This window comes from Cupressus sempervirens, chromosome 1, assembly GCF_028749045.1.
Source record: "Cupressus sempervirens isolate cs-2001-9-10 chromosome 1, ASM2874904v1, whole genome shotgun sequence".
Classification (NCBI taxonomy): Eukaryota; Viridiplantae; Streptophyta; class Pinopsida; order Cupressales; family Cupressaceae; genus Cupressus; species Cupressus sempervirens.
Genome location: NC_143118.1, coordinates 356111439 through 356123642, shown reverse-complemented (window position 1 = coordinate 356123642; position 12204 = coordinate 356111439). Strand labels below are relative to the sequence as shown.

The following is a 12204-nucleotide window of genomic DNA, read 5'->3' as shown; positions in this document are numbered from 1 at the left end:
ATGCGCAATATCTTAGAACACGTATGCACTTGTATCATTGCAATACAAATCCTTTGGATTTGTCATTCCACATTGTACTTGTACATTAAACAATTCTGATCCAAAGTTCTTTTTTTGCATTTTGGAGTTACCTAGCAATGACTTGCTGCATCACTGGCTTTTCAAATAACTAACCCATCCTTGATTGTGTTGTCGAGTTCATGGGACTACGGTGGTTCCGCGATAAATGTAAAATCCCTTAGTAGTCTTATCAGCCTCTTGTATATTCTCTTCATTATTGATGGTGAAATTCTTCCCAATTCGTGCATTTTTGTCTATAATTTTATTCTTGATACTGGTGCTTTCTCCAATTCGTATAGCAACTCCACCTTCTGCAAGAAGTGATCTTCTTTCATTATCTGTTTCATAGTAATCTACACCAAGCATTACCATATCCCTTAAAGAAACACCAAATTCATGCGAGATTGGAGACCAATGTTTGAGCGTTCGATAGAACAGCTTCTCAAGAAACAACCATGAGAAACAATTGAATCCACGATCTTAGACTGCTCAACTTTATTTGGTGGTATACTCCAAGGTGCTGTATAAATAGGCTTTTCTACATCATAGAAGCTGAACTTAGATGGTTGTGCAGTGAGATTAAGATTTTCTCTTTTGCTGAGGCAGGAATAATTTCGGAGCCAAAGTCATTTGTAGTAGGAAACCGCTATCTTAGAAGATTCAAGAGGATATCCTCTTTAAATACATAGACACCCATTGCTGCAATATAAGGCTTTTTATTTGCACCTTTTGGTGATAAGCCCAAAATAGTTGTGTCCACACCCATAGCTTGCAGGTCCTTTCCTTTTGGCTTCTCATTAAAGTAGAGGACTCGACCATTATCATCAATTTTTATCAACCCAAAATCAGATGCACGACTAGCACGACTATCATCCATAGAGATGCATGAAATGGTAATATCTGCACCGCTACTTTTGTGATTCTAAACAAAGTCCATATAATCTATACGGTATAAGTGATCTCTAGATAGGATCAGGACATCTTCAATTTCCTTATTTCTTGCATCCTCAAAAAGCCAATGAAACTAACGCACATCTGTCGTACCTTGAAACCAATTTCTTTTCTTTTTTCCAGGTCTTTGAGTAGCAGCCAAGGCCTTTCATATTATACTTATTGCTTATGAAACGAAATATTCTATAGAAATTCCTCAACAAAGCCATCCGCAAAGTTTACTCCATTACCAAAGTTGTGTGCCTTTGCAAGGTGTCGATTGAGAGAAGCTGAATTAAATTGAGTAAGAATGTAAACTTTTTTTATTCCACTATCGATACAATTACTCATTGGCACATCAATTAAACATTATGCACCCCCAATAGGAACCTTTCAAACACAATCATATTTTTCACATGTTGGATGTTGCTCGGCTTCGATTTCAACTTCAAGATAATATTGGGAATCTTTATCTTTATCTCGAACTCGAGTCTGCATGATGAATTTAGCTTTACTGTATAATGAGATAGCCCATTACGAAAAACATGAAAAGTGATTCTCCATCCCAATTCTAATTCCAATTCCAATTCCAATTCTGCTTCTTTTTGTATATTCAATCAAAAAATTTTGAAGACTAACTCAATTGTTTCTTTTTTTCTAAGTCAGATTATGAACATGAAGCTGAAGAAGCATAATAAATCATATCAAACTAAATCTATAATTATGAACCAAGGCAATAAACTCTGAATTGTGGCATAGGAACTTTCACATCTGCATTAGAACTTTGATCTTTTTCCTTCATAGAAACATTGCTAAGCAAACCAGAAACAAGTTTGGGAAATTCTTTACGAGAGGCAACTTTAAAAGTTTTAAAATGGTGTACTGAAAGTGCACCTACACATTAAATAAGAGTTAAAGATACACTATTCAAAACAAGTAGAGGGTAAAATGTGTGACACATGTCTAGTCATTTCATGTTCTTTACTATTTTACACATTTTTTTAGTGTTCTTTATTTGTTATGGATATAATTAAAAATCTCAAAAATGAATTGCAAGTTTTGTTATATCATACAACTTAGCATCCTTGTGTCCAATTTTGATTTATCAAAATTGATTTGAAGTGTGTTAAATCATACAATTTTGTATCTGTTCATCTAAAACAAAATATTTTTTAATATGCACATACATTCTCCAAAAATTCATATGTACATTTAAATAAAAGAATATAAAATTTATAAAAGAATAACATTCCATAATCTAGATTATATCTTGAACTCTCTTTTATGAAGATTAAAAGGGGCAAATTCTTGCATAAATTAATCTCAACTTCACTTAACAAAAGGAGTTGGACCCTCATATCATGTTCCCATATATCTTGAACCCCCTTATAGTTGAGTTCTGAAAGAAAATAAGGGGAAAATTCTTGCATAAACTTAGTTCAACTCTACATAACAAAAAGAGTTATACACCCATGCCATGTTCTCGTGTATTTTGTGCCCACTTTAATTAATGTTACCATGTATTTTGTTACGTGTGTTGCATCCACTTTAATCGTTCTCATACATATTGTACCCACTTTAATTAGTGTTACAAATACAAACAAGTGACAAATTCTTGTGTAATCTTACCTCAATTCACCATTTCTTATTTTCAAGTGTTGATCTCAATTCCTAGATCTCCATTCGTCACCCTAAATCAAACCTACAACCTTAAAAGTATTTCAATTCCAAATAATTTTTACAAATTTTGTATTGTAGGCCATCCTAGTGCACATTGTGTTACTTTTTTTATATGTTATATTAACAGAAGACGTCTATTTATTTGTAAATCATCAATGATAATGTAACAACTACTGAGATGCACATAAAATCTTGATTTGCTAATGCAAATAGAATTAACATTTATTTAACCTTTACAATTTAGTTTATTCCACAAAGTTGTGCCTAAACACCCACCAATCCTTGACAACAATGCATATGTTACAAATTGAAGTGAATTATTTTAGTCCCTTACTAAATCCTAAAGTCATTCATATGAATAACCCATTAAATTTAGTTTTGGAAAATCAATTAGTTCAACTCCACTTGACAATAAGAGTTAGACATCCATGGCATGTTATCATATACCTTGAACCCCCTTTTTAAGGGTTCTAAAAGAAAATAAGGGGCAATCGTGTAAATTTAGCTCAGCTCCACATTTAAAAAAAAAAAGAGTTATATGCCCATGCCATGTTCTCTTGTATTTGAAGAATTTGAGCAATACAAATCCACAAAACTCGAAGAAGACCTGCATGTAAGAACCTATCACATAGAAGAAAAGACAAAGAAGAGGCAAGGGTTTTTCTTTGAGAATATGCAAATTATATTATCATACTAAAAGAATGAGAGATATTTACAAAAGATCAATCCTTATAGAAGGAGATCAAAAAATCTAAAAGGGAAACCCGAAGAGCTAAATTACATTTAATAATTACTAATTAATTATTAAATGAAAATGTAAGTGCATAAAGAGAGACCTTAAGAACTGAGTAAAGTTAATTTAATAAATTAAATTAAATTAATGTTTTACTCTAACACCCCCCCCTTAAGATGAGCAATAATTCAACTATAGACAATGTGAAAAAAAAAAGGAAACTACAATGCTGAAAGAAAACTTAGGTCCTGACAACAAGGCCCGATGAGGTACACAATCACAACCAAATCTCAATGAAATGGAGAAACATGAAAAATCTTGTGGAAAATCCCTACTCCAAAAAGAGATAGCAAGAAAAGAAGGAAGGAAAAATCACTAAGACCCCCTAAGGACATCATCATTCCCCCAAGCATAGAAAGTAGTTGAAGATATCGCGGGGTTGCAAAAAGTTTAGTGAAGATGTCTGCAACCTTCTTAGTAGTGGGAATGTACTCCAAGCTCAAAGAGCCATCCTAAATCAGATGCCTAATGAAGTGCATGTGAAGATCAATGTGCTTGGTCTACTAATGCTCAATTGGGTTGTAGGAAATGTGTATAGCACTTTGATTGTCATATCAAAGAAAGGTGGGACTATCAGGAGAAAATTCAAACTCTGTCATCAACTATTGAAGCCATAAAACCTCCTAACTAACTAACATAATTGCCTTGTACTCTGAATTTTTATATGATAATGTGTGAGCATGTTGCTTCTTGCAAGACCATGTGATAGGACCAAAAAAAGGATAGAAAACAAATCCAAAAGTAGACTTGCAATCATCAATATCACTAACCCAATCTGAGTCTATGTAACCAACAATGTGAGGATCCCCTAATGTGTAGTGAATGTCATAACATGTAGTACCCCTAATGCACCTCAAGATACATTTGGAATCTTTCCAATGACTCTCATGTGGATCATGGGAGAATCGAGACATAAGTCCAATCGAAAAGGAAATATCACGATGTGTGTGCTTCAGGTACAACAAATTACCCACAAGTTGTCTATATAAAGTGGAATCCATTGTAGGAGTAGTGCAAGTGGTAGATAAAACCACACCTGACTAAAAAGGTGTGGGAAAAGGTTTGCAATCAAGCATGTTGAGTCTTTGAAGCATATTAAGAGCATACTTCTATTGGAGTATGGCTATTGCATCTGAAGACTGAACAACCTGTAGGCCAAAAAAAAAGTGCAGAAGTCCAAAGTTTTTTTAATCTCAAACTGCTCTCACAAAGCTCGGTGAATGCTCTAGATCATGGAGGATGAACTACCTGTAATGATGATATCATCTACATAAAACACAAGTATCGATAAGTCATCCCCATGACGTTGAATGTAAATTGTAAGATCAGAATGACAATGACTGAACTTTGAAGCAAGTAAGAAGGAATTCATATTCTCATACCAAGCCCAAGGGGATTGTTTGAGACCATATAAAGACCTTTGAAGCCTACATACCAAATAAGAGTTCTACAAAAAACCAGGAGGCTACTCCATATAGGTCTCCTCATGTAAGTTTCCATGCAAAAAGGCACTCTTCACATCCATCTGAAAATTTGTCCATCCCTATGAAGTTGCAAAAGAGAGTACTAGGTTATTAGAATTCATCTTGGCAATAGGAGCAAATGTCTCAGATTAATCAATACCCTCAACGTGTGAAAATCCCTTTGCAACAAGACATGCCTTGTACGTGTCAATAGAACCATCTACAACATACTTGGTATGGTCACTGACACCAAACTAACTTTCTTCCTTTTGAAAGAGGACAAAGATCCCATGTGTGGTTCTTAATCAAACAAGAGTAATCCTCATCCATAGCCCTATCCCACTCTAAGTGCTCTTTCATTTATGAAAAACTCTATGGATGATCTAAAATGACACGACTTAATAGTCCAATACCAAAAGTCTAAGTATGAGTGTGACAAGAATTTGAAGGATCGCCTGCCATAGGTCTTGTTGCATCAACAGTACCATGAGCTTACTTAGGCACTCACTAAACAATTGATGGAGGTGGTGAAGGGGGTTCAATATCAAGATCTTCCTCAGAGGTTGCATAATCATGTGGAGGAGTAAAGGAAGTACTAGGTAGCGAGGGAGAATCTAGTGATGGAGGCTCCATCTGAGGATACGCTTATCAAATTGAACATCTCATCGAAACAAGACATCTCTAGAATCATGTTCAAACAACATGTATGCCTTCACATCCTCACAGTAGCCAAAAAAGATGAGTGATCAACTCTTTCACTCCATGTCTTTTCATTGAGCATTTGAGATAAATGCCCAAGCCTCACTACCAAAAATGTGGAATGTAGAAACATCAGGCTTGACATGAGTCCAAGCCTCCTTAGGATTCAAGTGTCGTAATGCCTTGTGAGACACCCAATTATGCATATAGTTGACACAATTGATATCCTCATCCCAAAATAAAGAACTCATAGCTCAAGATTGTATCATACAATTGGCCATCTCCCGTAATGTCCTATTCTTTCTCTCTGCAACCCCATTCTACTAAGAGATATGGGGAACTATGAATTGATGTTGTAAACCATTATCAATACAAAAATCTCTAAAAGATTGATTCACATATTCCCTTCCATTGTTAGTGTGTATATGCCCATCAAAAAGACTAGACTTCTTCTCCAAAAATGTTTTAAAGATTTCAAATGAATCAAAGACATGAGACTTGTACTTCAAAAATTACATCCATGTGCATCTAGAGAAGTCATCTATGAAGGTAAGCACATATCGAGCACCAGAAAAGGATGGAGTAGGGAATGGCATAAGATCACTATGTATCAACTCCAATGGTATCTTAGTACGTGTGGATCTACCTAATGGAAATGGATCTCTGTGATGTTTTCCAAGTGCACAATCTTGACAAATCCGTCAGTACAAGAGATCTAAGGTAGCCCAATCACTAGCTCCTGTGTACTCATCTTTTGTAGATATATGTAGTTGACATGGCCAAAAAACTCATGCCAAAGCTTGCTCATTATGTTTGCTTGAGCAATAAGAGAAATAACTATAGAGTCAGAGCTCTCAAAGCCATTAAACTGATATAAGTGAGACTGAAGATCAACACTCCCAATAGGAATAACCAAGTGAGGATCATGCATGTCTTGAATTATCACTTCATGTGTTGAGAACTCAATTGTCTTACTAGAGCTGAAACAAAAAATCTGAAAGACAGACCAGAGGTTTGTCAAAATGGCCAGAACCAAGAGAGCATCCTGTAGTGAAGCACCCTCTAAAGAGATGGTTCATGAACCTGAAAGTAAAAGTTGTGTAGAGTCACCAACTATGATTTTTGTAGTAACACTCTAAGAAAGAAAGGTAACCAAATCAGGTGAATGTTTCATATGGTGAGAAGCACCTGAATCAAGAATTCAAGTAGTTGTAGAAGAAAATGCTCATGCAGAAAGAGCACGTCCTTTCCCTAAAGGAAGTGTTGGCTTTAGAGAAGCAATACAATGTTGTTTCATGGCCTCCTCCACCTCAAGATGTTTTCAAAACCTGGAAATTGGATGTCCTTCCTTGCCACAAAAAATTGCAAGGATTGCTTGTATACTTCTTAGTCTTGGAGCAAGACTCACCAAACTTAGAAGATTTACACATTGGAGTGGGTTTCCAAGCATCTAATTTAGGAGTAATCTTGGAGGAACTCTCATCACATGTTGAATCTCTCTTGGGCTTCAATTTCTACTTCAGGTTCCCTATAGATGTTTGAGCAACCAATGCATGTGTATTTGAAACTGTGATAGTATCCAACTATGTAAGCTTGATCTACTCTCTAGAAAATCAATTATAAAAGACTTCAAAAGTGGGCATGATAAATCTAGGACCCAAGGCATCCATAGTGGAATAGAAGGTAGAAGAGAAAATCTAAAAGTTTCCTCAAAAATTTGATAGAATCAGATAGATGCACTCCTTGTCTGGCTTCTCTTTCTCGCATCCCTATAAAAAATTTCTCTATTGTTTGAGCCTCATGAGAAAGTCCTCTATACAGGGAAAAGTATCTAGTACAAGAGAAGTAAGCTCTGCCTCAATTTGAAGTGCTTTGAACTCGTTGATGGTACCAAACAAGTCCTTGAACTTGTCCCACATTTCTTAAGGAGTGGAACACTCATCACGATGAAATTGTAAGTTGTCTAAAAAACTCAAAAAAAAATAGACCTATTGCTTCATCCATCTTATTCTTGTGCTGCAAAGTTTGATATTGACTTCAAAATACTGATTGCATTGTATCTAAACAAGACCACAAACCCTTTGAATAGAGAAGTTGTTACATAGCATATTTCCATGTGTGAGAGTTATGTGGGTTTAAAAGTACTAGATAAGAAGAGGTCTTGACCATTGTTTTAAGATTTTTTTTTTGAAGTTTTTTGATATACTAATATTGTAACAGAAAATAATGAAAAAATGCCCCCACAATGCAAAAAATCGAAGCCCAACTTGTAGAAGGAATGTGTATACGAGAATAGAGGAAAAAGACTTCAGTTGAGTATTGCAAATACCAAGTAAAAAATAGTGGTGAAATGATAGATAATCTGGAAATTTCTTGAGAAGAGCTTTCCAACACTTCTTTCAAATGAAAAAATGGAGCTAAAAAAATCATGTTATGCCCCCTCGAAGATAAAAGGAATCATCTGAATTTGAGCCAAAAAATAGGTTAAACTAGAAAAATAATCCAAAAAATACTTCCACTATCATCTTCCTCTCTGAATCAGCTTTCTAGCCCTTCTTTCGAATCCAAAAAACACCTCTGTATGCTCAAGTTAGAGCGAAAAGACTTGTAGGGCCTCTAGAAGGCTATAAAAAAAGTTTAAAAGGGAGTTGGCCTCTCGCCCCCCCACATGAAAATGAGCTAGAGGCTAAGTGGAGTAGTGGTGGAGGGTGGGCAGTGCAGTTGGTGTCAAAGTGGTGCAAAGCTAATGGCTAGCGAGGTTGCGGCGACACAAACTGGCAAAGGCAGTTGCAGTGAGACCGTCGACCATTAGCGATGCCGCTATAGTGAGAAAATCAACCGCTAGCGGTGTTGCTATAATGGTCGCTATGGTTAGGATGACCATAATGATGTTTTCACACTTTTTTTAGTTTTTATTTCAAAATTGTATGTGTGCCTCGATATGTGTGCTAGAGGCCCTATGATCTTGGTATGCAAAAAATATTTGTCTTCCCAATCAATATTGTCCAAAATTGACAAATTGTATATGAAAATAAGGTTTTGACATCTTCTAAATCCAATCATGAGGTCTGTTTGGCCTCAAATTGCTCCAAATATTAGATAGCCCCTATTTTCACAAAAAAAAAAAGAAAAAAGAAAAAAAAATCTAGATATGTTCTGTCAAACCCTCGTTCTTCTTTTTCTCCAAATAAGAACAAGCTACATCAAGTCAAGCCCTGATACTGTGAAGGATTTGAGCAATACAAATCGACAAAACTTGAAGAACACCTACATGCAATAACCTATCACAGAGAAGAAAATACAAAGAAGAGGCAGAGGTTTTGTTCTAAGAATATGCAAATTGTATTATCGAACTAAAAGAATGCAAGATATTTACAAAAGATCAATCCTTATAGAAGGATATCGAAAAACCTAAAAGGGAAACCTTAAGAGGTAAATGACATTTAATAATTACTAATTAATTATTAAATAGAAATAAAAGTGCATAAAGGGAAATCTTAAGAAGGGAGTAAGGGTAATTTAATAAATTAAATTAAATTAACATTTTAATAATATTTAGTGCCCACTTTAATTATTTTTACATATTCATGTCATGCTCTCACATATTTTGTCATGTGTCTTGTTCTCAATGTAATTATTGCTCTCATGCATTTTATTCCCACTTAAATTAATGTTCCTAATTAGTGTTCCAAATATAAACAAGTGGAAAATTCTTGTCTAATTCTAGCTCAATTGGTCATTTCTTTTTTTAAGGTATTGATCTCAATTACTAGATCCCATTTGTCACCCTAAACAAAAGATATAATCTTGAAACTATTCCAATTTTGAATCATTTTCATTATCTTTCCGTATCTTGGGTGGATGTTTTGCTACTAACAATTTATGCATATTTAGTCCCAAAATAGGGTGACCAACTACAACGTGTGAGATAGGGTCTCTCCTACCTTTAAAAAAATGATCTCCCTTCTCATCGTAGTGTTGGGACTCAAAAAGCCACAAGGATTTTGAGTGCCATATTTGAAAACTATGCAAAAGTACCCCTTATAAATGTTTTTCATGCATATCTCCACGACTCTCATTTTTAGGCCTATGATGTGTTTCAGGTATTCCATGCCTTGAATTTATCATGTCCAAACATCTCAGGTCATTAGTTTCAAACTTGATTCATTTGGTGAGATGTGTTTTTGTGCACTCGTCAAATCTGCAAATTTGTCAAAGTGTCAAATAGTGTTTGGAAGCCTACTTTGCATTTGAATATCTTGCACCTAATTAAGTGTCTCGCCACTTTGGCAATGTTTAGCATGCATATTAGAGAACCATGTTTCATATTCAAGTCATTTTGACATGTTTTGATAGGGTTTTGAGTTTTCCAAAGTGGGTTGTTAATTATTGTCTTGCTAATGCACTTTGTTAAAAAAATTGGGAAGCCCTATTTGACCTTGAATAACTATGACCCAATTGACACAAATGTGAAAATTCCTTCACCAATTCATTCTAGAGATCAAATATATCCTATTTTTTAAATTTGAGCTTATGAAAAATTCATTTAACTAGTTTTCAAATGCAATTCCAAATGAAATTTTTAACTTTTGACTGCAAATCAGATCCCCAGAATGATTGGTAGGCCTGTTTGTGAGGTCATATCTTTCAACTTGTGATTGATGAGGTCAAATTAATTGTACCCCTAGATTCTACATTGAAACTACTTCAAGTATGTTGGTTTTTAGATCTTAATGAAATTCCGTTTGAGCACTTTTCCAGGTTCATTTTGTTTGCAAAAATTTTTGTTTCTCCTAAATGTCCAATATTGCAATTTTAGGAGGCCAATTTTAGAGGCTTTCCAAATTCACTCAAATTATTCATAAGCCCTAAATTTTTTTGCATAATCTCCATATAAAAATGAACAAGTGCTCCAAGTTTCATCTCCCCAAGTGGTTGTTTGACTGATTTTTGAAGTCAAATCCAAATGCAATTTTATGTTTCTGACATGTTTGGATGCAGACCAATTTTAAATGAGAAACATCAAAAGTTAAATATTTTGACCTAAATATCGCCATGAAATGAAGTTTGGCAAGGTGAGTGTGCTGGCCTAAGAACAGATGTGCCAAGTGCCAGACCATGATTGTAAGAAATTTTTAATTAATGAACTATTGTTCATGTTTGATTTCAATCAATGTAGTGACCTTATTCACAACAATCTTCAGATGTTCAAGTCTTTGAAATATTTTTAAAAAATAGTCGGGCCACTTTGTGATCTGACTCTCCTTATTAAGATATTGCATTTTAAATTGATGGGATATTGCGGTTACTTGAATAAGATTTGCAATGTTCAATGCAATTTTAATGTGTCATCAATGGGGATCAAATCGGTGTGTGGAATTATACATAGTGAAAAATCGAGGAGGGAATTGAGCATACCAGTGAGGTTTCAAGGTTCGCACTTATTGAGGTTCACTTCAGATGGCCCTTCACTTGAAACAATTTTCGAAAACCTTGAAAGAAGTTATGCATTCTTATTGGAATTTAAGATGTCCTAGGGAAATAATTTGAAATGGGATTATTTCACAAAATTAATAAATTTGTGACCCAAGTATACATTGCAACTTGCATTTTTATAGAGTGACTTCTTATACACCAAAGATGCCACTACCAAAATATTGTGAATTTGTTATATGTCTTAGGTAGTCTCTAGTCTCGTGGTAATCTAATCATAGTTGTTATATTGTATTAGGAATATGGAAATTGAAATCCTAAGTGGCTGAATGGTATACTATGAACATGATGGGATAGTGATTGACCAATTAACCATTTCCTCTTTAGTATGAGGATCATGCCCATATGTAGAGAGCCCGTACAGAATGCCAACAAAGAAGAGAAATGATAAATAATTAGAAGAGGACCCCATTTCTATTTCAAATAGTCAACTTAGTGAGTACATTCATATAGAATGATAGTGGCAGTTTGTGCATAGACCATTGTCATGTCTTGTTTCTCAAATTAAAGAAGTAAGCAAAACACCATGGCAGCTTCAGTTTCTTTCTTAGTGGAAATTGTCCATGATCATTTGAACGCCATGTAAGTTTCTCATTTATCCTTTTTATCCAACAGTGACTTTCTTATAACCCCTCTCACCAAGGAGAAGAAGAGGGTGTTTAAAGTATTTTCTTCAATAGTAACCAAGAAGGATCACCACTTGCGGTTGAGTGAGGAAAATAAAGTGCTTATAGGAAGTTGCATACCTTTTTTCTTTTGATAGAGAGAATGATAATTATGTGTGGATGTTGCAAGATAGAAGAACAGGGGTGATCAATATGATAAAACAATGGACCATTTCAAATGTTTTTGACTTTTGCAATTACCTGCATCATGACTGTAACAAAAGTTGGAGCCTCTATTATTATTGTGTTCTCTTCCTAATCTATTCAAGTTAACACAAGAGGAAAAATTATTTCAATTGTTATCCACTATAGAGGCTAAGACAGCTTGCACCCAACTTGCCAAATACAACTTAGTCTTTTGTCAAATCTAATACATATGCTGTGGATAACTTTGTGTTGACTTCTTATGCACGTGCCTAGT

General features: G+C 34.8%; 1 pseudogene; it reads right to left on the bottom strand.

The window, feature by feature from the left end:
• Positions 1–161: 161 nt before the first annotated feature.
• Positions 162–11990, bottom strand: LOC149577718 (glucose-1-phosphate adenylyltransferase large subunit 1, chloroplastic/amyloplastic pseudogene; annotated as a pseudogene).
• Between the last annotated feature and the right edge of the window lie 214 nt (positions 11991–12204).